The following is an 18918-nucleotide window of genomic DNA, read 5'->3' on the forward strand; positions in this document are numbered from 1 at the left end:
AAGCCTGATCTCGTCTGATCTCAGAAGCTAAGCAATGTTGGGCTTGGTTAGTACTTGGATGGGAGACCACCTGGGAATATCAAGTGCTGCAGGCATTACATTTTACAATTGAAATGTGTGGAGGACAAAAGGAAATTTTGGAGGAATCACCCCCAGCTCACTAAACATAAAAGTCATGAAAGCAGAAATGCAATCGCCTGCGGCCACACCACCTTGAATAAGCCTGATCTCGTCTGATCTCAGAAGCTAAGCAATGTTGGGCTTGGTTAGTACTTGGATGGGAGACCACCTGGGAATATCAAGTGCTGCAGGCATTACATTTTACAATTGAAATGTGTGGAGGACAAAAGGAAATTTTGGAGGAATCACCCCCCAGCTCACTAAACATAAAAGTCATGAAAGCAGAAATGCAATCGCCTGCGGCCACACCACCTTGAATAAGCCTGATCTCGTCTGATCTCAGAAGCTAAGCAATGTTGGGCTTGGTTAGTACTTGGATGGGAGACCACCTGGAATATCAAGTGCTGCAGGCATTACATTTTACAATTGAAATGTGTGGAGGACAAAAGGAAATTTTGGAGGAATCACCCCCAGCTCACTAAACATAAAAGTCATGAAAGCAGAAATGCAATCGCCTGCGGCCACACCACCTTGAATAAGCCTGATCTCGTCTGATCTCAGAAGCTAAGCAATGTTGGGCTTGGTTAGTACTTGGATGGGAGACCACCTGGGAATATCAAGTGCTGCAGGCATTACATTTTACAATTGAAATGTGTGGAGGACAAAAGGAAATTTTGGAGGAATCACCCCCAGCTCACTAAACATAAAAGTCATGAAAGCAGAAATGCAATCGCCTGCGGCCACACCACCTTGATAAGCCTGATCTCGTCTGATCTCAGAAGCTAAGCAATGTTGGGCTTGGTTAGTACTTGGATGGGAGACCACCTGGGAATATCAAGTGCTGCAGGCATTACATTTTACAATTGAAATGTGTGGAGGACAAAAGGAAATTTTGGAGGAATCACCCCCAGCTCACTAAACATAAAAGTCATGAAAGCAGAAATGCAATCGCCTGCGGCCACACCACCTTGAATAAGCCTGATCTCGTCTGATCTCAGAAGCTAAGCAATGTTGGGCTTGGTTAGTACTTGGATGGGAGACCACCTGGGAATATCAAGTGCTGCAGGCATTACATTTTACAATTGAAATGTGTGGAGGACAAAAGGAAATTTTGAGGAATCACCCCAGCTCACTAAACATAAAAGTCATGAAAGCAGAAATGCAATCGCCTGCGGCCACACCACCTTGAATAAGCCTGATCTCGTCTGATCTCAGAAGCTAAGCAATGTTGGGCTTGGTTAGTACTTGGATGGGAGACCACCTGGGAATATCAAGTGCTGCAGGCATTACATTTTACAATTGAAATGTGTGGAGGACAAAAGGAAATTTTGGAGGAATCACCCCCAGCTCACTAAACATAAAAGTCATGAAAGCAGAAATGCAATCGCCTGCGGCCACACCACCTTGAATAAGCCTGATCTCGTCTGATCTCAGAAGCTAAGCAATGTTGGGCTTGGTTAGTACTTGGATGGGAGACCACCTGGGAATATCAAGTGCTGCAGGCATTACATTTTACAATTGAAATGTGTGGAGGACAAAAGGAAATTTTGGAGGAATCACCCCCAGCTCACTAAACATAAAAGTCATGAAAGCAGAAATGCAATCGCCTGCGGCCACACCACCTTGAATAAGCCTGATCTCGTCTGATCTCAGAAGCTAAGCAATGTTGGGCTTGGTTAGTACTTGGATGGGAGACCACCTGGGAATATCAAGTGCTGCAGGCATTACATTTTACAATTGAAATGTGTGGAGGACAAAAGGAAATTTTGGAGGAATCACCCCCCAGCTCACTAAACATAAAAGTCATGAAAGCAGAAATGCAATCGCCTGCGGCCACACCACCTTGAATAAGCCTGATCTCGTCTGATCTCAGAAGCTAAGCAATGTTGGGCTTGGTTAGTACTTGGATGGGAGACCACCTGGGAATATCAAGTGCTGCAGGCATTACATTTTACAATTGAAATGTGTGGAGGACAAAAGGAAATTTTGGAGGAATCACCCCCAGCTCACTAAACATAAAAGTCATGAAAGCAGAAATGCAATCGCCTGCGGCCACACCACCTTGAATAAGCCTGATCTCGTCTGATCTCAGAAGCTAAGCAATGTTGGGCTTGGTTAGTACTTGGATGGGAGACCACCTGGGAATATCAAGTGCTGCAGGCATTACATTTTACAATTGAAATGTGTGGAGGACAAAAGGAAATTTTGGAGGAATCACCCCCAGCTCACTAAACATAAAAGTCATGAAAGCAGAAATGCAATCGCCTGCGGCCACACCACCTTGAATAAGCCTGATCTCGTCTGATCTCAGAAGCTAAGCAATGTTGGGCTTGGTTAGTACTTGGATGGGAGACCACCTGGGAATATCAAGTGCTGCAGGCATTACATTTTTACAATTGAAATGTGTGGAGGACAAAAGGAAATTTTGGAGGAATCACCCCCAGCTCACTAAACATAAAAGTCATGAAAGCAGAAATGCAATCGCCTGCGGCCACACCACCTTGAATAAGCCTGATCTCGTCTGATCTCAGAAGCTAAGCAATGTTGGGCTTGGTTAGTACTTGGATGGGAGACCACCTGGGAATATCAAGTGCTGCAGGCATTACATTTTACAATTGAAATGTGTGGAGGACAAAAGGAAATTTTGGAGGAATCACCCCCAGCTCACTAAACATAAAAGTCATGAAAGCAGAAATGCAATCGCCTGCGGCCACACCACCTTGAATAAGCCTGATCTCGTCTGATCTCAGAAGCTAAGCAATGTTGGGCTTGGTTAGTACTTGGATGGGAGACCACCTGGGAATATCAAGTGCTGCAGGCATTACATTTTACAATTGAAAATGTGTGGAGGACAAAAGGAAATTTTGGAGGAATCACCCCCAGCTCACTAAACATAAAAGTCATGAAAGCAGAAATGCAATCGCCTGCGGCCACACCACCTTGAATAAGCCTGATCTCGTCTGATCTCAGAAGCTAAGCAATGTTGGGCTTGGTTAGTACTTGGATGGGAGACCACCTGGGAATATCAAGTGCTGCAGGCATTACATTTTACAATTGAAATGTGTGGAGGACAAAAGGAAATTTTGGAGGAATCACCCCCAGCTCACTAAACATAAAAGTCATGAAAGCAGAAATGCAATCGCCTGCGGCCACACCACCTTGAATAAGCCTGATCTCGTCTGATCTCAGAAGCTAAGCAATGTTGGGCTTGGTTAGTACTTGGATGGGAGACCACCTGGGAATATCAAGTGCTGCAGGCATTACATTTTACAATTGAAATGTGTGGAGGACAAAAGGAAATTTTGGAGGAATCACCCCCAGCTCACTAAACATAAAAGTCATGAAAGCAGAAATGCAATCGCCTGCGGCCACACCACCTTGAATAAGCCTGATCTCGTCTGATCTCAGAAGCTAAGCAATGTTGGGCTTGGTTAGTACTTGGATGGGAGACCACCTGGGAATATCAAGTGCTGCAGGCATTACATTTTACAATTGAAATGTGTGGAGGACAAAAGGAAATTTTGGAGGAATCACCCCCAGCTCACTAAACATAAAAGTCATGAAAGCAGAAATGCAATCGCCTGCGGCCACACCACCTTGAATAAGCCTGATCTCGTCTGATCTCAGAAGCTAAGCAATGTTGGGCTTGGTTAGTACTTGGATGGGAGACCACCTGGGAATATCAAGTGCTGCAGGCATTACATTTTACAATTGAAATGTGTGGAGGACAAAAGGAAATTTTGGAGGAATCACCCCCAGCTCACTAAACATAAAAGTCATGAAAGCAGAAATGCAATCGCCTGCGGCCACACCACCTTGAATAAGCCTGATCTCGTCTGATCTCAGAAGCTAAGCAATGTTGGGCTTGGTTAGTACTTGGATGGGAGACCACCTGGGAATATCAAGTGCTGCAGGCATTACATTTTACAATTGAAATGTGTGGAGGACAAAAGGAAATTTTGGAGGAATCACCCCCAGCTCACTAAACATAAAAGTCATGAAAGCAGAAATGCAATCGCCTGCGGCCACACCACCTTGAATAAGCCTGATCTCGTCTGATCTCAGAAGCTAAGCAATGTTGGGCTTGGTTAGTACTTGGATGGGAGACCACCTGGGAATATCAAGTGCTGCAGGCATTACATTTTACAATTGAAATGTGTGGAGGACAAAAGGAAATTTTGGAGGAATCACCCCCAGCTCACTAAACATAAAAGTCATGAAAGCAGAAATGCAATCGCCTGCGGCCACACCACCTTGAATAAGCCTGATCTCGTCTGATCTCAGAAGCTAAGCAATGTTGGGCTTGGTTAGTACTTGGATGGGAGACCACCTGGGAATATCAAGTGCTGCAGGCATTACATTTTACAATTGAAATGTGTGGAGGACAAAAGGAAATTTTGGAGGAATCACCCCCAGCTCACTAAACATAAAAGTCATGAAAGCAGAAATGCAATCGCCTGCGGCCACACCACCTTGAATAAGCCTGATCTCAGAAGCTAAGCAATGTTGGGCTTGGTTAGTACTTGGATGGGAGACCACCTGGGAATATCAAGTGCTGCAGGCATTACATTTTACAATTGAAATGTGTGGAGGACAAAAGGAAATTTTGGAGGAATCACCCCCAGCTCACTAAACATAAAAGTCATGAAAGCAGAAATGCAATCGCCTGCGGCCACACCACCTTGAATAAGCCTGATCTCGTCTGATCTCAGAAGCTAAGCAATGTTGGGCTTGGTTAGTACTTGGATGGGAGACCACCTGGGAATATCAAGTGCTGCAGGCATTACATTTTACAATTGAAATGTGTGGAGGACAAAAGGAAATTTTGGAGGAATCACCCCCAGCTCACTAAACATAAAAGTCATGAAAGCAGAAATGCAATCGCCTGCGGCCACACCACCTTGAATAAGCCTGATCTCGTCTGATCTCAGAAGCTAAGCAATGTTGGGCTTGGTTAGTACTTGGATGGGAGACCACCTGGGAATATCAAGTGCTGCAGGCATTACATTTTACAATTGAAATGTGTGGAGGACAAAAGGAAATTTTGGAGGAATCACCCCCAGCTCACTAAACATAAAAGTCATGAAAGCAGAAATGCAATCGCCTGCGGCCACACCACCTTGAATAAGCCTGATCTCAGAAGCTAAGCAATGTTGGGCTTGGTTAGTACTTGGATGGGAGACCACCTGGGAATATCAAGTGCTGCAGGCATTACATTTTACAATTGAAATGTGTGGAGGACAAAAGGAAATTTTGGAGGAATCACCCCCAGCTCACTAAACATAAAAGTCATGAAAGCAGAAATGCAATCGCCTGCGGCCACACCACCTTGAATAAGCCTGATCTCGTCTGATCTCAGAAGCTAAGCAATGTTGGGCTTGGTTAGTACTTGGATGGGAGACCACCTGGGAATATCAAGTGCTGCAGGCATTACATTTTACAATTGAAATGTGTGGAGGACAAAAGGAAATTTTGGAGGAATCACCCCCAGCTCACTAAACATAAAAGTCATGAAAGCAGAAATGCAATCGCCTGCGGCCACACCACCTTGAATAAGCCTGATCTCAGAAGCTAAGCAATGTTGGGCTTGGTTAGTACTTGGATGGGAGACCACCTGGGAATATCAAGTGCTGCAGGCATTACATTTTACAATTGAAATGTGTGGAGGACAAAAGGAAATTTTGGAGGAATCACCCCCAGCTCACTAAACATAAAAGTCATGAAAGCAGAAATGCAATCGCCTGCGGCCACACCACCTTGAATAAGCCTGATCTCGTCTGATCTCAGAAGCTAAGCAATGTTGGGCTTGGTTAGTACTTGGATGGGAGACCACCTGGGAATATCAAGTGCTGCAGGCATTACATTTTACAATTGAAATGTGTGGAGGACAAAAGGAAATTTTGGAGGAATCACCCCCAGCTCACTAAACATAAAAGTCATGAAAGCAGAAATGCAATCGCCTGCGGCCACACCACCTTGAATAAGCCTGATCTCGTCTGATCTCAGAAGCTAAGCAATGTTGGGCTTGGTTAGTACTTGGATGGGAGACCACCTGGGAATATCAAGTGCTGCAGGCATTACATTTTACAATTGAAATGTGTGGAGGACAAAAGGAAATTTTGGAGGAATCACCCCCAGCTCACTAAACATAAAAGTCATGAAAGCAGAAATGCAATCGCCTGCGGCCACACCACCTTGAATAAGCCTGCTCTCGTCTGATCTCAGAAGCTAAGCAATGTTGGGCTTGGTTAGTACTTGGATGGGAGACCACCTGGGAATATCAAGTGCTGCAGGCATTACATTTTACAATTGAAATGTGTGGAGGACAAAAGGAAATTTTGGAGGAATCACCCCCAGCTCACTAAACATAAAAGTCATGAAAGCAGAAATGCAATCGCCTGCGGCCACACCACCTTGAATAAGCCTGATCTCGTCTGATCTCAGAAGCTAAGCAATGTTGGGCTTGGTTAGTACTTGGATGGGAGACCACCTGGGAATATCAAGTGCTGCAGGCATTACATTTTACAATTGAAATGTGTGGAGGACAAAAGGAAATTTTGGAGGAATCACCCCCAGCTCACTAAACATAAAAGTCATGAAAGCAGAAATGCAATCGCCTGCGGCCACACCACCTTGAATAAGCCTGATCTCGTCTGATCTCAGAAGCTAAGCAATGTTGGGCTTGGTTAGTACTTGGATGGGAGACCACCTGGGAATATCAAGTGCTGCAGGCATTACATTTTTGTAATTACATTTTACAATTGAAATGTGTGGAGGACAAAAGGAAATTTTGGAGGAATCACCCCCAGCTCACTAAACATAAAAGTCATGAAAGCAGAAATGCAATCGCCTGCGGCCACACCACCTTGAATAAGCCTGATCTCGTCTGATCTCAGAAGCTAAGCAATGTTGGGCTTGGTTAGTACTTGGATGGGAGACCACCTGGGAATATCAAGTGCTGCAGGCATTACATTTTACAATTGAAATGTGTGGAGGACAAAAGGAAATTTTGGAGGAATCACCCCCAGCTCACTAAACATAAAAGTCATGAAAGCAGAAATGCAATCGCCTGCGGCCACACCACCTTGAATAAGCCTGATCTCGTCTGATCTCAGAAGCTAAGCAATGTTGGGCTTGGTTAGTACTTGGATGGGAGACCACCTGGGAATATCAAGTGCTGCAGGCATTACATTTTACAATTGAAATGTGTGGAGGACAAAAGGAAATTTTGGAGGAATCACCCCCAGCTCACTAAACATAAAAGTCATGAAAGCAGAAATGCAATCGCCTGCGGCCACACCACCTTGAATAAGCCTGATCTCATCTGATCTCAGAAGCTAAGCAATGTTGGGCTTGGTTAGTACTTGGATGGGAGACCACCTGGGAATATCAAGTGCTGCAGGCATTACATTTTACAATTGAAATGTGTGGAGGACAAAAGGAAATTTTGGAGGAATCACCCCCAGCTCACTAAACATAAAAGTCATGAAAGCAGAAATGCAATCGCCTGCGGCCACACCACCTTGAATAAGCCTGATCTCGTCTGATCTCAGAAGCTAAGCAATGTTGGGCTTGGTTAGTACTTGGATGGGAGACCACCTGGGAATATCAAGTGCTGCAGGCATTACATTTTACAATTGAAATGTGTGGAGGACAAAAGGAAATTTTGGAGGAATCACCCCCAGCTCACTAAACATAAAAGTCATGAAAGCAGAAATGCAATCGCCTGCGGCCACACCACCTTGAATAAGCCTGATCTCGTCTGATCTCAGAAGCTAAGCAATGTTGGGCTTGGTTAGTACTTGGATGGGAGACCACCTGGGAATATCAAGTGCTGCAGGCATTACATTTTACAATTGAAATGTGTGGAGGACAAAAGGAAATTTTGGAGGAATCACCCCCAGCTCACTAAACATAAAAGTCATGAAAGCAGAAATGCAATCGCCTGCGGCCACACCACCTTGAATAAGCCTGATCTCGTCTGATCTCAGAAGCTAAGCAATGTTGGGCTTGGTTAGTACTTGGATGGGAGACCACCTGGGAATATCAAGTGCTGCAGGCATTACATTTTACAATTGAAATGTGTGGAGGACAAAAGGAAATTTTGGAGGAATCACCCCCAGCTCACTAAACATAAAAGTCATGAAAGCAGAAATGCAATCGCCTGCGGCCACACCACCTTGAATAAGCCTGATCTCGTCTGATCTCAGAAGCTAAGCAATGTTGGGCTTGGTTAGTACTTGGATGGGAGACCACCTGGGAATATCAAGTGCTGCAGGCATTACATTTTTGTAATTACATTTTACAATTGAAATGTGTGGAGGACAAAAGGAAATTTTGGAGGAATCACCCCCAGCTCACTAAACATAAAAGTCATGAAAGCAGAAATGCAATCGCCTGCGGCCACACCACCTTGAATAAGCCTGATCTCGTCTGATCTCAGAAGCTAAGCAATGTTGGGCTTGGTTAGTACTTGGATGGGAGACCACCTGGGAATATCAAGTGCTGCAGGCATTACATTTTACAATTGAAATGTGTGGAGGACAAAAGGAAATTTTGGAGGAATCACCCCCAGCTCACTAAACATAAAAGTCATGAAAGCAGAAATGCAATCGCCTGCGGCCACACCACCTTGAATAAGCCTGATCTCGTCTGATCTCAGAAGCTAAGCAATGTTGGGCTTGGTTAGTACTTGGATGGGAGACCACCTGGGAATATCAAGTGCTGCAGGCATTACATTTTTGTAATTACATTTTACAATTGAAATGTGTGGAGGACAAAAGGAAATTTTGGAGGAATCACCCCCAGCTCACTAAACATAAAAGTCATGAAAGCAGAAATGCAATCGCCTGCGGCCACACCACCTTGAATAAGCCTGATCTCGTCTGATCTCAGAAGCTAAGCAATGTTGGGCTTGGTTAGTACTTGGATGGGAGACCACCTGGGAATATCAAGTGCTGCAGGCATTACATTTTACAATTGAAATGTGTGGAGGACAAAAGGAAATTTTGGAGGAATCACCCCCAGCTCACTAAACATAAAAGTCATGAAAGCAGAAATGCAATCGCCTGCGGCCACACCACCTTGAATAAGCCTGATCTCGTCTGATCTCAGAAGCTAAGCAATGTTGGGCTTGGTTAGTACTTGGATGGGAGACCACCTGGGAATATCAAGTGCTGCAGGCATTACATTTTACAATTGAAATGTGTGGAGGACAAAAGGAAATTTTGGAGGAATCACCCCCAGCTCACTAAACATAAAAGTCATGAAAGCAGAAATGCAATCGCCTGCGGCCACACCACCTTGAATAAGCCTGATCTCGTCTGATCTCAGAAGCTAAGCAATGTTGGGCTTGGTTAGTACTTGGATGGGAGACCACCTGGGAATATCAAGTGCTGCAGGCATTACATTTTACAATTGAAATGTGTGGAGGACAAAAGGAAATTTTGGAGGAATCACCCCCAGCTCACTAAACATAAAAGTCATGAAAGCAGAAATGCAATCGCCTGCGGCCACACCACCTTGAATAAGCCTGATCTCGTCTGATCTCAGAAGCTAAGCAATGTTGGGCTTGGTTAGTACTTGGATGGGAGACCACCTGGGAATATCAAGTGCTGCAGGCATTACATTTTTGTAATTACATTTTACAATTGAAATGTGTGGAGGACAAAAGGAAATTTTGGAGGAATCACCCCCAGCTCACTAAACATAAAAGTCATGAAAGCAGAAATGCAATCGCCTGCGGCCACACCACCTTGAATAAGCCTGATCTCGTCTGATCTCAGAAGCTAAGCAATGTTGGGCTTGGTTAGTACTTGGATGGGAGACCACCTGGGAATATCAAGTGCTGCAGGCATTACATTTTACAATTGAAATGTGTGGAGGACAAAAGGAAATTTTGGAGGAATCACCCCCAGCTCACTAAACATAAAAGTCATGAAAGCAGAAATGCAATCGCCTGCGGCCACACCACCTTGAATAAGCCTGATCTCGTCTGATCTCAGAAGCTAAGCAATGTTGGGCTTGGTTAGTACTTGGATGGGAGACCACCTGGGAATATCAAGTGCTGCAGGCATTACATTTTACAATTGAAATGTGTGGAGGACAAAAGGAAATTTTGGAGGAATCACCCCCAGCTCACTAAACATAAAAGTCATGAAAGCAGAAATGCAATCGCCTGCGGCCACACCACCTTGAATAAGCCTGATCTCGTCTGATCTCAGAAGCTAAGCAATGTTGGGCTTGGTTAGTACTTGGATGGGAGACCACCTGGGAATATCAAGTGCTGCAGGCATTACATTTTTGTAATTACATTTTACAATTGAAATGTGTGGAGGACAAAAGGAAATTTTGGAGGAATCACCCCCAGCTCACTAAACATAAAAGTCATGAAAGCAGAAATGCAATCGCCTGCGGCCACACCACCTTGAATAAGCCTGATCTCGTCTGATCTCAGAAGCTAAGCAATGTTGGGCTTGGTTAGTACTTGGATGGGAGACCACCTGGGAATATCAAGTGCTGCAGGCATTACATTTTTGTAATTACATTTTACAATTGAAATGTGTGGAGGACAAAAGGAAATTTTGGAGGAATCACCCCCAGCTCACTAAACATAAAAGTCATGAAAGCAGAAATGCAATCGCCTGCGGCCACACCACCTTGAATAAGCCTGATCTCGTCTGATCTCAGAAGCTAAGCAATGTTGGGCTTGGTTAGTACTTGGATGGGAGACCACCTGGGAATATCAAGTGCTGCAGGCATTACATTTTACAATTGAAATGTGTGGAGGACAAAAGGAAATTTTGGAGGAATCACCCCCAGCTCACTAAACATAAAAGTCATGAAAGCAGAAATGCAATCGCCTGCGGCCACACCACCTTGAATAAGCCTGATCTCGTCTGATCTCAGAAGCTAAGCAATGTTGGGCTTGGTTAGTACTTGGATGGGAGACCACCTGGGAATATCAAGTGCTGCAGGCATTACATTTTACAATTGAAATGTGTGGAGGACAAAAGGAAATTTTGGAGGAATCACCCCCAGCTCACTAAACATAAAAGTCATGAAAGCAGAAATGCAATCGCCTGCGGCCACACCACCTTGAATAAGCCTGATCTCGTCTGATCTCAGAAGCTAAGCAATGTTGGGCTTGGTTAGTACTTGGATGGGAGACCACCTGGGAATATCAAGTGCTGCAGGCATTACATTTTTGTAATTACATTTTACAATTGAAATGTGTGGAGGACAAAAGGAAATTTTGGAGGAATCACCCCCAGCTCACTAAACATAAAAGTCATGAAAGCAGAAATGCAATCGCCTGCGGCCACACCACCTTGAATAAGCCTGATCTCGTCTGATCTCAGAAGCTAAGCAATGTTGGGCTTGGTTAGTACTTGGATGGGAGACCACCTGGGAATATCAAGTGCTGCAGGCATTACATTTTACAATTGAAATGTGTGGAGGACAAAAGGAAATTTTGGAGGAATCACCCCCAGCTCACTAAACATAAAAGTCATGAAAGCAGAAATGCAATCGCCTGCGGCCACACCACCTTGAATAAGCCTGATCTCGTCTGATCTCAGAAGCTAAGCAATGTTGGGCTTGGTTAGTACTTGGATGGGAGACCACCTGGGAATATCAAGTGCTGCAGGCATTACATTTTTGTAATTACATTTTACAATTGAAATGTGTGGAGGACAAAAGGAAATTTTGGAGGAATCACCCCCAGCTCACTAAACATAAAAGTCATGAAAGCAGAAATGCAATCGCCTGCGGCCACACCACCTTGAATAAGCCTGATCTCGTCTGATCTCAGAAGCTAAGCAATGTTGGGCTTGGTTAGTACTTGGATGGGAGACCACCTGGGAATATCAAGTGCTGCAGGCATTACATTTTACAATTGAAATGTGTGGAGGACAAAAGGAAATTTTGGAGGAATCACCCCCAGCTCACTAAACATAAAAGTCATGAAAGCAGAAATGCAATCGCCTGCGGCCACACCACCTTGAATAAGCCTGTTCTCGTCTGATCTCAGAAGCTAAGCAATGTTGGGCTTGGTTAGTACTTGGATGGGAGACCACCTGGGAATATCAAGTGCTGCAGGCATTACATTTTTGTAATTACATTTTACAATTGAAATGTGTGGAGGACAAAAGGAAATTTTGGAGGAATCACCCCCAGCTCACTAAACATAAAAGTCATGAAAGCAGAAATGCAATCGCCTGCGGCCACACCACCTTGAATAAGCCTGATCTCGTCTGATCTCAGAAGCTAAGCAATGTTGGGCTTGGTTAGTACTTGGATGGGAGACCACCTGGGAATATCAAGTGCTGCAGGCATTACATTTTACAATTGAAATGTGTGGAGGACAAAAGGAAATTTTGGAGGAATCACCCCCAGCTCACTAAACATAAAAGTCATGAAAGCAGAAATGCAATCGCCTGCGGCCACACCACCTTGAATAAGCCTGATCTCGTCTGATCTCAGAAGCTAAGCAATGTTGGGCTTGGTTAGTACTTGGATGGGAGACCACCTGGGAATATCAAGTGCTGCAGGCATTACATTTTACAATTGAAATGTGTGGAGGACAAAAGGAAATTTTGGAGGAATCACCCCCAGCTCACTAAACATAAAAGTCATGAAAGCAGAAATGCAATCGCCTGCGGCCACACCACCTTGAATAAGCCTGATCTCGTCTGATCTCAGAAGCTAAGCAATGTTGGGCTTGGTTAGTACTTGGATGGGAGACCACCTGGGAATATCAAGTGCTGCAGGCATTACATTTTACAATTGAAATGTGTGGAGGACAAAAGGAAATTTTGGAGGAATCACCCCCAGCTCACTAAACATAAAAGTCATGAAAGCAGAAATGCAATCGCCTGCGGCCACACCACCTTGAATAAGCCTGATCTCGTCTGATCTCAGAAGCTAAGCAATGTTGGGCTTGGTTAGTACTTGGATGGGAGACCACCTGGGAATATCAAGTGCTGCAGGCATTACATTTTACAATTGAAATGTGTGGAGGACAAAAGGAAATTTTGGAGGAATCACCCCCAGCTCACTAAACATAAAAGTCATGAAAGCAGAAATGCAATCGCCTGCGGCCACACCACCTTGAATAAGCCTGATCTCGTCTGATCTCAGAAGCTAAGCAATGTTGGGCTTGGTTAGTACTTGGATGGGAGACCACCTGGGAATATCAAGTGCTGCAGGCATTACATTTTACAATTGAAATGTGTGGAGGACAAAAGGAAATTTTGGAGGAATCACCCCCAGCTCACTAAACATAAAAGTCATGAAAGCAGAAATGCAATCGCCTGCGGCCACACCACCTTGAATAAGCCTGATCTCGTCTGATCTCAGAAGCTAAGCAATGTTGGGCTTGGTTAGTACTTGGATGGGAGACCACCTGGGAATATCAAGTGCTGCAGGCATTACATTTTACAATTGAAATGTGTGGAGGACAAAAGGAAATTTTGGAGGAATCACCCCCAGCTCACTAAACATAAAAGTCATGAAAGCAGAAATGCAATCGCCTGCGGCCACACCACCTTGAATAAGCCTGATCTCGTCTGATCTCAGAAGCTAAGCAATGTTGGGCTTGGTTAGTACTTGGATGGGAGACCACCTGGGAATATCAAGTGCTGCAGGCATTACATTTTACAATTGAAATGTGTGGAGGACAAAAGGAAATTTTGGAGGAATCACCCCCAGCTCACTAAACATAAAAGTCATGAAAGCAGAAATGCAATCGCCTGCGGCCACACCACCTTGAATAAGCCTGATCTCGTCTGATCTCAGAAGCTAAGCAATGTTGGGCTTGGTTAGTACTTGGATGGGAGACCACCTGGGAATATCAAGTGCTGCAGGCATTACATTTTACAATTGAAATGTGTGGAGGACAAAAGGAAATTTTGGAGGAATCACCCCCAGCTCACTAAACATAAAAGTCATGAAAGCAGAAATGCAATCGCCTGCGGCCACACCACCTTGAATAAGCCTGATCTCGTCTGATCTCAGAAGCTAAGCAATGTTGGGCTTGGTTAGTACTTGGATGTGAGACCACCTGGGAATATCAAGTGCTGCAGGCATTACATTTTTGTAATTACATTTTACAATTGAAATGTGTGGAGGACAAAAGGAAATTTTGGAGGAATCACCCCCAGCTCACTAAACATAAAAGTCATGAAAGCAGAAATGCAATCGCCTGCGGCCACACCACCTTGAATAAGCCTGATCTCGTCTGATCTCAGAAGCTAAGCAATGTTGGGCTTGGTTAGTACTTGGATGGGAGACCACCTGGGAATATCAAGTGCTGCAGGCATTACATTTTACAATTGAAATGTGTGGAGGACAAAAGGAAATTTTGGAGGAATCACCCCCAGCTCACTAAACATAAAAGTCATGAAAGCAGAAATGCAATCGCCTGCGGCCACACCACCTTGAATAAGCCTGATCTCGTCTGATCTCAGAAGCTAAGCAATGTTGGGCTTGGTTAGTACTTGGATGGGAGACCACCTGGGAATATCAAGTGCTGCAGGCATTACATTTTACAATTGAAATGTGTGGAGGACAAAAGGAAATTTTGGAGGAATCACCCCCAGCTCACTAAACATAAAAGTCATGAAAGCAGAAATGCAATCGCCTGCGGCCACACCACCTTGAATAAGCCTGATCTCGTCTGATCTCAGAAGCTAAGCAATGTTGGGCTTGGTTAGTACTTGGATGGGAGACCACCTGGGAATATCAAGTGCTGCAGGCATTACATTTTACAATTGAAATGTGTGGAGGACAAAAGGAAATTATTGGAGGAATCACCCCCAGCTCACTAAACATAAAAGTCATGAAAGCAGAAATGCAATCGCCTGCGGCCACACCACCTTGAATAAGCCTGATCTCGTCTGATCTCAGAAGCTAAGCAATGTTGGGCTTGGTTAGTACTTGGATGGGAGACCACCTGGGAATATCAAGTGCTGCAGGCATTACATTTTACAATTGAAATGTGTGGAGGACAAAAGGAAATTTTGGAGGAATCACCCCCAGCTCACTAAACATAAAAGTCATGAAAGCAGAAATGCAATCGCCTGCGGCCACACCACCTTGAATAAGCCTGATCTCGTCTGATCTCAGAAGCTAAGCAATGTTGGGCTTGGTTAGTACTTGGATGGGAGACCACCTGGGAATATCAAGTGCTGCAGGCATTCATTTTACAATTGAAATGTGTGGAGGACAAAAGGAAATTTTGGAGGAATCACCCCCAGCTCACTAAACATAAAAGTCATGAAAGCAGAAATGCAATCGCCTGCGGCCACACCACCTTGAATAAGCCTGATCTCGTCTGATCTCAGAAGCTAAGCAATGTTGGGCTTGGTTAGTACTTGGATGGGAGACCACCTGGGAATATCAAGTGCTGCAGGCATTACATTTTACAATTGAAATGTGTGGAGGACAAAAGGAAATTTTGGAGGAATCACCCCCAGCTCACTAAACATAAAAGTCATGAAAGCAGAAATGCAATCGCCTGCGGCCACACCACCTTGAATAAGCCTGATCTCGTCTGATCTCAGAAGCTAAGCAATGTTGGGCTTGGTTAGTACTTGGATGGGAGACCACCTGGGAATATCAAGTGCTGCAGGCATTACATTTTTGTAATTACATTTTACAATTGAAATGTGTGGAGGACAAAAGGAAATTTTGGAGGAATCACCCCCAGCTCACTAAACATAAAAGTCATGAAAGCAGAAATGCAATCGCCTGCGGCCACACCACCTTGAATAAGCCTGATCTCGTCTGATCTCAGAAGCTAAGCAATGTTGGGCTTGGTTAGTACTTGGATGGGAGACCACCTGGGAATATCAAGTGCTGCAGGCATTACATTTTTGTAATTACATTTTACAATTGAAATGTGTGGAGGACAAAAGGAAATTTTGGAGGAATCACCCCCAGCTCACTAAACATAAAAGTCATGAAAGCAGAAATGCAATCGCCTGCGGCCACACCACCTTGAATAAGCCTGATCTCGTCTGATCTCAGAAGCTAAGCAATGTTGGGCTTGGTTAGTACTTGGATGGGAGACCACCTGGGAATATCAAGTGCTGCAGGCATTACATTTTTGTAATTACATTTTACAATTGAAATGTGTGGAGGACAAAAGGAAATTTTGGAGGAATCACCCCCAGCTCACTAAACATAAAAGTCATGAAAGCAGAAATGCAATCGCCTGCGGCCACACCACCTTGAATAAGCCTGATCTCGTCTGATCTCAGAAGCTAAGCAATGTTGGGCTTGGTTAGTACTTGGATGGGAGACCACCTGGGAATATCAAGTGCTGCAGGCATTACATTTTTGTAATTACATTTTACAATTGAAATGTGTGGAGGACAAAAGGAAATTTTGGAGGAATCACCCCCAGCTCACTAAACATAAAAGTCATGAAAGCAGAAATGCAATCGCCTGCGGCCACACCACCTTGAATAAGCCTGATCTCGTCTGATCTCAGAAGCTAAGCAATGTTGGGCTTGGTTAGTACTTGGATGGGAGACCACCTGGGAATATCAAGTGCTGCAGGCATTACATTTTTGTAATTACATTTTACAATTGAAATGTGTGGAGGACAAAAGGAAATTTTGGAGGAATCACCCCCAGCTCACTAAACATAAAAGTCATGAAAGCAGAAATGCAATCGCCTGCGGCCACACCACCTTGAATAAGCCTGATCTCGTCTGATCTCAGAAGCTAAGCAATGTTGGGCTTGGTTAGTACTTGGATGGGAGACCACCTGGGAATATCAAGTGCTGCAGGCATTACATTTTACAATTGAAATGTGTGGAGGACAAAAGGAAATTTTGGAGGAATCACCCCCAGCTCACTAAACATAAAAGTCATGAAAGCAGAAATGCAATCGCCTGCGGCCACACCACCTTGAATAAGCCTGATCTCGTCTGATCTCAGAAGCTAAGCAATGTTGGGCTTGGTTAGTACTTGGATGGGAGACCACCTGGGAATATCAAGTGCTGCAGGCATTACATTTTACAATTGAAATGTGTGGAGGACAAAAGGAAATTTTGGAGGAATCACCCCCAGCTCACTAAACATAAAAGTCATGAAAGCAGAAATGCAATCGCCTGCGGCCACACCACCTTGAATAAGCCTGATCTCGTCTGATCTCAGAAGCTAAGCAATGTTGGGCTTGGTTAGTACTTGGATGGGAGACCACCTGGGAATATCAAGTGCTGCAGGCATTACATTTTACAATTGAAATGTGTGGAGGACAAAAGGAAATTTTGGAGGAATCACCCCCAGCTCACTAAACATAAAAGTCATGAAAGCAGAAATGCAATCGCCTGCGGCCACACCACCTTGAATAAGCCTGATCTCGTCTGATCTCAGAAGCTAAGCAATGTTGGGCTTGGTTAGTACTTGGATGGGAGACCACCTGGGAATATCAAGTGCTGCAGGCATTACATTTTACAATTGAAATGTGTGGAGGACAAAAGGAAATTTTGGAGGAATCACCCCCAGCTCACTAAACATAAAAGTCATGAAAGCAGAAATGCAATCGCCTGCGGCCACACCACCTTGAATAAGCCTGATCTCGTCTGATCTCAGAAGCTAAGCAATGTTGGGCTTGGTTAGTACTTGGATGGGAGACCGCCTGGGAATATCAAGTGCTGCAGGCATTACATTTTACAATTGAAATGTGTGGAGGACAAAAGGAAATTTTGGAGGAATCACCCCCAGCTCACTAAACATAAAAGTCATGAAAGCAGAAATGCAATCGCCTGCGGCCACACCACCTTGAATAAGCCTGATCTCGTCTGATCTCAGAAGCTAAGCAATGTTGGGCTTGGTTAGTACTTGGATGGGAGACCGCCTGGGAATATCAAGTGCTGCAGGCATTACATTTTACAATTGAAATGTGTGGAGGACAAAAGGAAATTTTGGAGGAATCACCCCCAGCTCACTAAACATAAAAGTCATGAAAGCAGAAATGCAATCGCCTGCGGCCACACCACCTTGAATAAGCCTGATCTCGTCTGATCTCAGAAGCTAAGCAATGTTGGGCTTGGTTAGTACTTGGATGGGAGACCGCCTGGGAATATCAAGTGCTGCAGGCATTACATTTTACAATTGAAATGTGTGGAGGACAAAAGGAAATTTTGGAGGAATCACCCCCAGCTCACTAAACATAAAAGTCATGAAAGCAGAAATGCAATCGCCTGCGGCCACACCACCTTGAATAAGCCTGATCTCGTCTGATCTCAGAAGCTAAGCAATGTTGGGCTTGGTTAGTACTTGGATGGGAGACCGCCTGGGAATATCAAGTGCTGCAGGCATTACATTTTACAATTGAAATGTGTGGAGGACAAAAGGAAATTTTGGAGGAATCACCCCCAGCTCACTAAACATAAAAGTCATGAAAGCAGAAATGCAATCGCCTGCGGCCACACCACCTTGAATAAGCCTGATCTCGTCTGATCTCAGAAGCTAAGCAATGTTGGGCTTGGTTAGTACTTGGATGGGAGACCGCCTGGGAATATCAAGTGCTGCAGGCATTACATTTTACAATTGAAATGTGTGGAGGACAAAAGGAAATTTTGGAGGAATCACCCCCAGCTCACTAAACATAAAAGTCATGAAAGCAGAAATGCAATCGCCTGCGGCCACACCACCTTGAATAAGCCTGATCTCGTCTGATCTCAGAAGCTAAGCAATGTTGGGCTTGGTTAGTACTTGGATGGGAGACCGCCTGGGAATATCAAGTGCTGCAGGCATTACATTTTACAATTGAAATGTGTGGAG

At 44.4% G+C, this 18918-nt stretch overlaps 81 non-coding genes and 4 pseudogenes across 81 annotated transcripts; all 85 read left to right on the forward strand.

The window, feature by feature from the left end:
• The first annotated feature begins 195 nt into the window (after positions 1-195).
• On the forward strand, positions 196-314 carry LOC131736576 (5S ribosomal RNA). Its single transcript, XR_009328241.1, has one exon. It is a non-coding gene; the product is annotated as a 5S ribosomal RNA (ribosomal RNA).
• Positions 315-415: 101 nt separating this feature from the next.
• LOC131736569 (5S ribosomal RNA) lies at positions 416-533 on the forward strand (annotated as a pseudogene).
• Positions 534-633: 100 nt separating this feature from the next.
• Positions 634-752, forward strand: LOC131736587 (5S ribosomal RNA). The gene has a single exon (XR_009328252.1). It is a non-coding gene; the product is annotated as a 5S ribosomal RNA (ribosomal RNA).
• A 100-nt stretch (positions 753-852) lies between these two features.
• On the forward strand, positions 853-970 carry LOC131736564 (5S ribosomal RNA). The gene has a single exon (XR_009328235.1). It is a non-coding gene; the product is annotated as a 5S ribosomal RNA (ribosomal RNA).
• Positions 971-1070: 100 nt separating this feature from the next.
• Positions 1071-1189, forward strand: LOC131736598 (5S ribosomal RNA). Its single transcript, XR_009328263.1, has one exon. It is a non-coding gene; the product is annotated as a 5S ribosomal RNA (ribosomal RNA).
• A 98-nt stretch (positions 1190-1287) lies between these two features.
• LOC131736609 (5S ribosomal RNA) lies at positions 1288-1406 on the forward strand. The gene has a single exon (XR_009328274.1). It is a non-coding gene; the product is annotated as a 5S ribosomal RNA (ribosomal RNA).
• A 100-nt stretch (positions 1407-1506) lies between these two features.
• Positions 1507-1625, forward strand: LOC131736473 (5S ribosomal RNA). Its single transcript, XR_009328144.1, has one exon. It is a non-coding gene; the product is annotated as a 5S ribosomal RNA (ribosomal RNA).
• Positions 1626-1725: 100 nt separating this feature from the next.
• Positions 1726-1844, forward strand: LOC131736484 (5S ribosomal RNA). Its single transcript, XR_009328155.1, has one exon. It is a non-coding gene; the product is annotated as a 5S ribosomal RNA (ribosomal RNA).
• Positions 1845-1945: 101 nt separating this feature from the next.
• On the forward strand, positions 1946-2064 carry LOC131736495 (5S ribosomal RNA). The gene has a single exon (XR_009328166.1). It is a non-coding gene; the product is annotated as a 5S ribosomal RNA (ribosomal RNA).
• A 100-nt stretch (positions 2065-2164) lies between these two features.
• On the forward strand, positions 2165-2283 carry LOC131736506 (5S ribosomal RNA). Its single transcript, XR_009328177.1, has one exon. It is a non-coding gene; the product is annotated as a 5S ribosomal RNA (ribosomal RNA).
• A 100-nt stretch (positions 2284-2383) lies between these two features.
• On the forward strand, positions 2384-2502 carry LOC131736517 (5S ribosomal RNA). Its single transcript, XR_009328188.1, has one exon. It is a non-coding gene; the product is annotated as a 5S ribosomal RNA (ribosomal RNA).
• Positions 2503-2603: 101 nt separating this feature from the next.
• Positions 2604-2722, forward strand: LOC131736528 (5S ribosomal RNA). Its single transcript, XR_009328199.1, has one exon. It is a non-coding gene; the product is annotated as a 5S ribosomal RNA (ribosomal RNA).
• A 100-nt stretch (positions 2723-2822) lies between these two features.
• On the forward strand, positions 2823-2941 carry LOC131736539 (5S ribosomal RNA). Its single transcript, XR_009328210.1, has one exon. It is a non-coding gene; the product is annotated as a 5S ribosomal RNA (ribosomal RNA).
• A 101-nt stretch (positions 2942-3042) lies between these two features.
• Positions 3043-3161, forward strand: LOC131736550 (5S ribosomal RNA). The gene has a single exon (XR_009328221.1). It is a non-coding gene; the product is annotated as a 5S ribosomal RNA (ribosomal RNA).
• Positions 3162-3261: 100 nt separating this feature from the next.
• On the forward strand, positions 3262-3380 carry LOC131736561 (5S ribosomal RNA). Its single transcript, XR_009328232.1, has one exon. It is a non-coding gene; the product is annotated as a 5S ribosomal RNA (ribosomal RNA).
• Positions 3381-3480: 100 nt separating this feature from the next.
• On the forward strand, positions 3481-3599 carry LOC131736572 (5S ribosomal RNA). The gene has a single exon (XR_009328240.1). It is a non-coding gene; the product is annotated as a 5S ribosomal RNA (ribosomal RNA).
• Positions 3600-3699: 100 nt separating this feature from the next.
• Positions 3700-3818, forward strand: LOC131736577 (5S ribosomal RNA). Its single transcript, XR_009328242.1, has one exon. It is a non-coding gene; the product is annotated as a 5S ribosomal RNA (ribosomal RNA).
• Positions 3819-3918: 100 nt separating this feature from the next.
• LOC131736578 (5S ribosomal RNA) lies at positions 3919-4037 on the forward strand. The gene has a single exon (XR_009328243.1). It is a non-coding gene; the product is annotated as a 5S ribosomal RNA (ribosomal RNA).
• A 100-nt stretch (positions 4038-4137) lies between these two features.
• On the forward strand, positions 4138-4256 carry LOC131736579 (5S ribosomal RNA). Its single transcript, XR_009328244.1, has one exon. It is a non-coding gene; the product is annotated as a 5S ribosomal RNA (ribosomal RNA).
• Positions 4257-4356: 100 nt separating this feature from the next.
• Positions 4357-4475, forward strand: LOC131736580 (5S ribosomal RNA). Its single transcript, XR_009328245.1, has one exon. It is a non-coding gene; the product is annotated as a 5S ribosomal RNA (ribosomal RNA).
• Positions 4476-4575: 100 nt separating this feature from the next.
• LOC131736571 (5S ribosomal RNA) lies at positions 4576-4684 on the forward strand (annotated as a pseudogene).
• Positions 4685-4784: 100 nt separating this feature from the next.
• Positions 4785-4903, forward strand: LOC131736581 (5S ribosomal RNA). The gene has a single exon (XR_009328246.1). It is a non-coding gene; the product is annotated as a 5S ribosomal RNA (ribosomal RNA).
• A 100-nt stretch (positions 4904-5003) lies between these two features.
• On the forward strand, positions 5004-5122 carry LOC131736582 (5S ribosomal RNA). Its single transcript, XR_009328247.1, has one exon. It is a non-coding gene; the product is annotated as a 5S ribosomal RNA (ribosomal RNA).
• A 100-nt stretch (positions 5123-5222) lies between these two features.
• Positions 5223-5331, forward strand: LOC131736573 (5S ribosomal RNA; annotated as a pseudogene).
• Positions 5332-5431: 100 nt separating this feature from the next.
• Positions 5432-5550, forward strand: LOC131736583 (5S ribosomal RNA). Its single transcript, XR_009328248.1, has one exon. It is a non-coding gene; the product is annotated as a 5S ribosomal RNA (ribosomal RNA).
• A 100-nt stretch (positions 5551-5650) lies between these two features.
• Positions 5651-5759, forward strand: LOC131736574 (5S ribosomal RNA; annotated as a pseudogene).
• A 100-nt stretch (positions 5760-5859) lies between these two features.
• LOC131736584 (5S ribosomal RNA) lies at positions 5860-5978 on the forward strand. Its single transcript, XR_009328249.1, has one exon. It is a non-coding gene; the product is annotated as a 5S ribosomal RNA (ribosomal RNA).
• Positions 5979-6078: 100 nt separating this feature from the next.
• Positions 6079-6197, forward strand: LOC131736585 (5S ribosomal RNA). The gene has a single exon (XR_009328250.1). It is a non-coding gene; the product is annotated as a 5S ribosomal RNA (ribosomal RNA).
• A 100-nt stretch (positions 6198-6297) lies between these two features.
• On the forward strand, positions 6298-6416 carry LOC131736565 (5S ribosomal RNA). The gene has a single exon (XR_009328236.1). It is a non-coding gene; the product is annotated as a 5S ribosomal RNA (ribosomal RNA).
• A 100-nt stretch (positions 6417-6516) lies between these two features.
• Positions 6517-6635, forward strand: LOC131736586 (5S ribosomal RNA). The gene has a single exon (XR_009328251.1). It is a non-coding gene; the product is annotated as a 5S ribosomal RNA (ribosomal RNA).
• Positions 6636-6735: 100 nt separating this feature from the next.
• Positions 6736-6854, forward strand: LOC131736588 (5S ribosomal RNA). Its single transcript, XR_009328253.1, has one exon. It is a non-coding gene; the product is annotated as a 5S ribosomal RNA (ribosomal RNA).
• A 114-nt stretch (positions 6855-6968) lies between these two features.
• LOC131736589 (5S ribosomal RNA) lies at positions 6969-7087 on the forward strand. Its single transcript, XR_009328254.1, has one exon. It is a non-coding gene; the product is annotated as a 5S ribosomal RNA (ribosomal RNA).
• Positions 7088-7187: 100 nt separating this feature from the next.
• On the forward strand, positions 7188-7306 carry LOC131736590 (5S ribosomal RNA). Its single transcript, XR_009328255.1, has one exon. It is a non-coding gene; the product is annotated as a 5S ribosomal RNA (ribosomal RNA).
• Positions 7307-7406: 100 nt separating this feature from the next.
• Positions 7407-7525, forward strand: LOC131736467 (5S ribosomal RNA). The gene has a single exon (XR_009328138.1). It is a non-coding gene; the product is annotated as a 5S ribosomal RNA (ribosomal RNA).
• A 100-nt stretch (positions 7526-7625) lies between these two features.
• On the forward strand, positions 7626-7744 carry LOC131736591 (5S ribosomal RNA). Its single transcript, XR_009328256.1, has one exon. It is a non-coding gene; the product is annotated as a 5S ribosomal RNA (ribosomal RNA).
• A 100-nt stretch (positions 7745-7844) lies between these two features.
• On the forward strand, positions 7845-7963 carry LOC131736592 (5S ribosomal RNA). The gene has a single exon (XR_009328257.1). It is a non-coding gene; the product is annotated as a 5S ribosomal RNA (ribosomal RNA).
• Positions 7964-8063: 100 nt separating this feature from the next.
• Positions 8064-8182, forward strand: LOC131736593 (5S ribosomal RNA). The gene has a single exon (XR_009328258.1). It is a non-coding gene; the product is annotated as a 5S ribosomal RNA (ribosomal RNA).
• Positions 8183-8282: 100 nt separating this feature from the next.
• LOC131736594 (5S ribosomal RNA) lies at positions 8283-8401 on the forward strand. Its single transcript, XR_009328259.1, has one exon. It is a non-coding gene; the product is annotated as a 5S ribosomal RNA (ribosomal RNA).
• Positions 8402-8515: 114 nt separating this feature from the next.
• Positions 8516-8634, forward strand: LOC131736595 (5S ribosomal RNA). The gene has a single exon (XR_009328260.1). It is a non-coding gene; the product is annotated as a 5S ribosomal RNA (ribosomal RNA).
• A 100-nt stretch (positions 8635-8734) lies between these two features.
• On the forward strand, positions 8735-8853 carry LOC131736596 (5S ribosomal RNA). The gene has a single exon (XR_009328261.1). It is a non-coding gene; the product is annotated as a 5S ribosomal RNA (ribosomal RNA).
• A 114-nt stretch (positions 8854-8967) lies between these two features.
• Positions 8968-9086, forward strand: LOC131736597 (5S ribosomal RNA). The gene has a single exon (XR_009328262.1). It is a non-coding gene; the product is annotated as a 5S ribosomal RNA (ribosomal RNA).
• A 100-nt stretch (positions 9087-9186) lies between these two features.
• On the forward strand, positions 9187-9305 carry LOC131736599 (5S ribosomal RNA). Its single transcript, XR_009328264.1, has one exon. It is a non-coding gene; the product is annotated as a 5S ribosomal RNA (ribosomal RNA).
• A 100-nt stretch (positions 9306-9405) lies between these two features.
• Positions 9406-9524, forward strand: LOC131736600 (5S ribosomal RNA). The gene has a single exon (XR_009328265.1). It is a non-coding gene; the product is annotated as a 5S ribosomal RNA (ribosomal RNA).
• A 100-nt stretch (positions 9525-9624) lies between these two features.
• Positions 9625-9743, forward strand: LOC131736601 (5S ribosomal RNA). The gene has a single exon (XR_009328266.1). It is a non-coding gene; the product is annotated as a 5S ribosomal RNA (ribosomal RNA).
• A 114-nt stretch (positions 9744-9857) lies between these two features.
• Positions 9858-9976, forward strand: LOC131736602 (5S ribosomal RNA). The gene has a single exon (XR_009328267.1). It is a non-coding gene; the product is annotated as a 5S ribosomal RNA (ribosomal RNA).
• A 100-nt stretch (positions 9977-10076) lies between these two features.
• Positions 10077-10195, forward strand: LOC131736603 (5S ribosomal RNA). Its single transcript, XR_009328268.1, has one exon. It is a non-coding gene; the product is annotated as a 5S ribosomal RNA (ribosomal RNA).
• Positions 10196-10295: 100 nt separating this feature from the next.
• LOC131736604 (5S ribosomal RNA) lies at positions 10296-10414 on the forward strand. Its single transcript, XR_009328269.1, has one exon. It is a non-coding gene; the product is annotated as a 5S ribosomal RNA (ribosomal RNA).
• Positions 10415-10528: 114 nt separating this feature from the next.
• LOC131736605 (5S ribosomal RNA) lies at positions 10529-10647 on the forward strand. The gene has a single exon (XR_009328270.1). It is a non-coding gene; the product is annotated as a 5S ribosomal RNA (ribosomal RNA).
• Positions 10648-10761: 114 nt separating this feature from the next.
• Positions 10762-10880, forward strand: LOC131736606 (5S ribosomal RNA). The gene has a single exon (XR_009328271.1). It is a non-coding gene; the product is annotated as a 5S ribosomal RNA (ribosomal RNA).
• Positions 10881-10980: 100 nt separating this feature from the next.
• Positions 10981-11099, forward strand: LOC131736607 (5S ribosomal RNA). The gene has a single exon (XR_009328272.1). It is a non-coding gene; the product is annotated as a 5S ribosomal RNA (ribosomal RNA).
• A 100-nt stretch (positions 11100-11199) lies between these two features.
• On the forward strand, positions 11200-11318 carry LOC131736608 (5S ribosomal RNA). The gene has a single exon (XR_009328273.1). It is a non-coding gene; the product is annotated as a 5S ribosomal RNA (ribosomal RNA).
• A 114-nt stretch (positions 11319-11432) lies between these two features.
• On the forward strand, positions 11433-11551 carry LOC131736610 (5S ribosomal RNA). Its single transcript, XR_009328275.1, has one exon. It is a non-coding gene; the product is annotated as a 5S ribosomal RNA (ribosomal RNA).
• A 100-nt stretch (positions 11552-11651) lies between these two features.
• LOC131736611 (5S ribosomal RNA) lies at positions 11652-11770 on the forward strand. Its single transcript, XR_009328276.1, has one exon. It is a non-coding gene; the product is annotated as a 5S ribosomal RNA (ribosomal RNA).
• Positions 11771-11884: 114 nt separating this feature from the next.
• Positions 11885-12003, forward strand: LOC131736612 (5S ribosomal RNA). The gene has a single exon (XR_009328277.1). It is a non-coding gene; the product is annotated as a 5S ribosomal RNA (ribosomal RNA).
• Positions 12004-12103: 100 nt separating this feature from the next.
• Positions 12104-12222, forward strand: LOC131736560 (5S ribosomal RNA). Its single transcript, XR_009328231.1, has one exon. It is a non-coding gene; the product is annotated as a 5S ribosomal RNA (ribosomal RNA).
• A 114-nt stretch (positions 12223-12336) lies between these two features.
• Positions 12337-12455, forward strand: LOC131736613 (5S ribosomal RNA). Its single transcript, XR_009328278.1, has one exon. It is a non-coding gene; the product is annotated as a 5S ribosomal RNA (ribosomal RNA).
• Positions 12456-12555: 100 nt separating this feature from the next.
• Positions 12556-12674, forward strand: LOC131736614 (5S ribosomal RNA). The gene has a single exon (XR_009328279.1). It is a non-coding gene; the product is annotated as a 5S ribosomal RNA (ribosomal RNA).
• A 100-nt stretch (positions 12675-12774) lies between these two features.
• On the forward strand, positions 12775-12893 carry LOC131736468 (5S ribosomal RNA). Its single transcript, XR_009328139.1, has one exon. It is a non-coding gene; the product is annotated as a 5S ribosomal RNA (ribosomal RNA).
• Positions 12894-12993: 100 nt separating this feature from the next.
• LOC131736469 (5S ribosomal RNA) lies at positions 12994-13112 on the forward strand. The gene has a single exon (XR_009328140.1). It is a non-coding gene; the product is annotated as a 5S ribosomal RNA (ribosomal RNA).
• Positions 13113-13212: 100 nt separating this feature from the next.
• Positions 13213-13331, forward strand: LOC131736470 (5S ribosomal RNA). The gene has a single exon (XR_009328141.1). It is a non-coding gene; the product is annotated as a 5S ribosomal RNA (ribosomal RNA).
• A 100-nt stretch (positions 13332-13431) lies between these two features.
• Positions 13432-13550, forward strand: LOC131736471 (5S ribosomal RNA). Its single transcript, XR_009328142.1, has one exon. It is a non-coding gene; the product is annotated as a 5S ribosomal RNA (ribosomal RNA).
• A 100-nt stretch (positions 13551-13650) lies between these two features.
• Positions 13651-13769, forward strand: LOC131736472 (5S ribosomal RNA). Its single transcript, XR_009328143.1, has one exon. It is a non-coding gene; the product is annotated as a 5S ribosomal RNA (ribosomal RNA).
• Positions 13770-13869: 100 nt separating this feature from the next.
• LOC131736474 (5S ribosomal RNA) lies at positions 13870-13988 on the forward strand. The gene has a single exon (XR_009328145.1). It is a non-coding gene; the product is annotated as a 5S ribosomal RNA (ribosomal RNA).
• Positions 13989-14088: 100 nt separating this feature from the next.
• On the forward strand, positions 14089-14207 carry LOC131736566 (5S ribosomal RNA). Its single transcript, XR_009328237.1, has one exon. It is a non-coding gene; the product is annotated as a 5S ribosomal RNA (ribosomal RNA).
• A 114-nt stretch (positions 14208-14321) lies between these two features.
• On the forward strand, positions 14322-14440 carry LOC131736475 (5S ribosomal RNA). The gene has a single exon (XR_009328146.1). It is a non-coding gene; the product is annotated as a 5S ribosomal RNA (ribosomal RNA).
• Positions 14441-14540: 100 nt separating this feature from the next.
• On the forward strand, positions 14541-14659 carry LOC131736476 (5S ribosomal RNA). The gene has a single exon (XR_009328147.1). It is a non-coding gene; the product is annotated as a 5S ribosomal RNA (ribosomal RNA).
• Positions 14660-14759: 100 nt separating this feature from the next.
• On the forward strand, positions 14760-14878 carry LOC131736477 (5S ribosomal RNA). The gene has a single exon (XR_009328148.1). It is a non-coding gene; the product is annotated as a 5S ribosomal RNA (ribosomal RNA).
• A 101-nt stretch (positions 14879-14979) lies between these two features.
• LOC131736478 (5S ribosomal RNA) lies at positions 14980-15098 on the forward strand. The gene has a single exon (XR_009328149.1). It is a non-coding gene; the product is annotated as a 5S ribosomal RNA (ribosomal RNA).
• Positions 15099-15198: 100 nt separating this feature from the next.
• On the forward strand, positions 15199-15317 carry LOC131736479 (5S ribosomal RNA). The gene has a single exon (XR_009328150.1). It is a non-coding gene; the product is annotated as a 5S ribosomal RNA (ribosomal RNA).
• A 99-nt stretch (positions 15318-15416) lies between these two features.
• Positions 15417-15535, forward strand: LOC131736480 (5S ribosomal RNA). The gene has a single exon (XR_009328151.1). It is a non-coding gene; the product is annotated as a 5S ribosomal RNA (ribosomal RNA).
• Positions 15536-15635: 100 nt separating this feature from the next.
• LOC131736481 (5S ribosomal RNA) lies at positions 15636-15754 on the forward strand. The gene has a single exon (XR_009328152.1). It is a non-coding gene; the product is annotated as a 5S ribosomal RNA (ribosomal RNA).
• Positions 15755-15868: 114 nt separating this feature from the next.
• On the forward strand, positions 15869-15987 carry LOC131736482 (5S ribosomal RNA). The gene has a single exon (XR_009328153.1). It is a non-coding gene; the product is annotated as a 5S ribosomal RNA (ribosomal RNA).
• Positions 15988-16101: 114 nt separating this feature from the next.
• On the forward strand, positions 16102-16220 carry LOC131736483 (5S ribosomal RNA). Its single transcript, XR_009328154.1, has one exon. It is a non-coding gene; the product is annotated as a 5S ribosomal RNA (ribosomal RNA).
• A 114-nt stretch (positions 16221-16334) lies between these two features.
• LOC131736485 (5S ribosomal RNA) lies at positions 16335-16453 on the forward strand. The gene has a single exon (XR_009328156.1). It is a non-coding gene; the product is annotated as a 5S ribosomal RNA (ribosomal RNA).
• Positions 16454-16567: 114 nt separating this feature from the next.
• Positions 16568-16686, forward strand: LOC131736486 (5S ribosomal RNA). Its single transcript, XR_009328157.1, has one exon. It is a non-coding gene; the product is annotated as a 5S ribosomal RNA (ribosomal RNA).
• A 114-nt stretch (positions 16687-16800) lies between these two features.
• Positions 16801-16919, forward strand: LOC131736487 (5S ribosomal RNA). Its single transcript, XR_009328158.1, has one exon. It is a non-coding gene; the product is annotated as a 5S ribosomal RNA (ribosomal RNA).
• Positions 16920-17019: 100 nt separating this feature from the next.
• LOC131736488 (5S ribosomal RNA) lies at positions 17020-17138 on the forward strand. Its single transcript, XR_009328159.1, has one exon. It is a non-coding gene; the product is annotated as a 5S ribosomal RNA (ribosomal RNA).
• A 100-nt stretch (positions 17139-17238) lies between these two features.
• Positions 17239-17357, forward strand: LOC131736489 (5S ribosomal RNA). The gene has a single exon (XR_009328160.1). It is a non-coding gene; the product is annotated as a 5S ribosomal RNA (ribosomal RNA).
• Positions 17358-17457: 100 nt separating this feature from the next.
• On the forward strand, positions 17458-17576 carry LOC131736490 (5S ribosomal RNA). Its single transcript, XR_009328161.1, has one exon. It is a non-coding gene; the product is annotated as a 5S ribosomal RNA (ribosomal RNA).
• A 100-nt stretch (positions 17577-17676) lies between these two features.
• Positions 17677-17795, forward strand: LOC131736552 (5S ribosomal RNA). Its single transcript, XR_009328223.1, has one exon. It is a non-coding gene; the product is annotated as a 5S ribosomal RNA (ribosomal RNA).
• Positions 17796-17895: 100 nt separating this feature from the next.
• On the forward strand, positions 17896-18014 carry LOC131736553 (5S ribosomal RNA). The gene has a single exon (XR_009328224.1). It is a non-coding gene; the product is annotated as a 5S ribosomal RNA (ribosomal RNA).
• A 100-nt stretch (positions 18015-18114) lies between these two features.
• Positions 18115-18233, forward strand: LOC131736554 (5S ribosomal RNA). The gene has a single exon (XR_009328225.1). It is a non-coding gene; the product is annotated as a 5S ribosomal RNA (ribosomal RNA).
• Positions 18234-18333: 100 nt separating this feature from the next.
• On the forward strand, positions 18334-18452 carry LOC131736555 (5S ribosomal RNA). Its single transcript, XR_009328226.1, has one exon. It is a non-coding gene; the product is annotated as a 5S ribosomal RNA (ribosomal RNA).
• A 100-nt stretch (positions 18453-18552) lies between these two features.
• LOC131736556 (5S ribosomal RNA) lies at positions 18553-18671 on the forward strand. Its single transcript, XR_009328227.1, has one exon. It is a non-coding gene; the product is annotated as a 5S ribosomal RNA (ribosomal RNA).
• Positions 18672-18771: 100 nt separating this feature from the next.
• Positions 18772-18890, forward strand: LOC131736557 (5S ribosomal RNA). Its single transcript, XR_009328228.1, has one exon. It is a non-coding gene; the product is annotated as a 5S ribosomal RNA (ribosomal RNA).
• Positions 18891-18918: the final 28 nt, after the last annotated feature.

This window comes from Acipenser ruthenus, unplaced genomic scaffold, assembly GCF_902713425.1.
Source record: "Acipenser ruthenus unplaced genomic scaffold, fAciRut3.2 maternal haplotype, whole genome shotgun sequence".
Classification (NCBI taxonomy): domain Eukaryota; kingdom Metazoa; phylum Chordata; class Actinopteri; order Acipenseriformes; family Acipenseridae; genus Acipenser; species Acipenser ruthenus.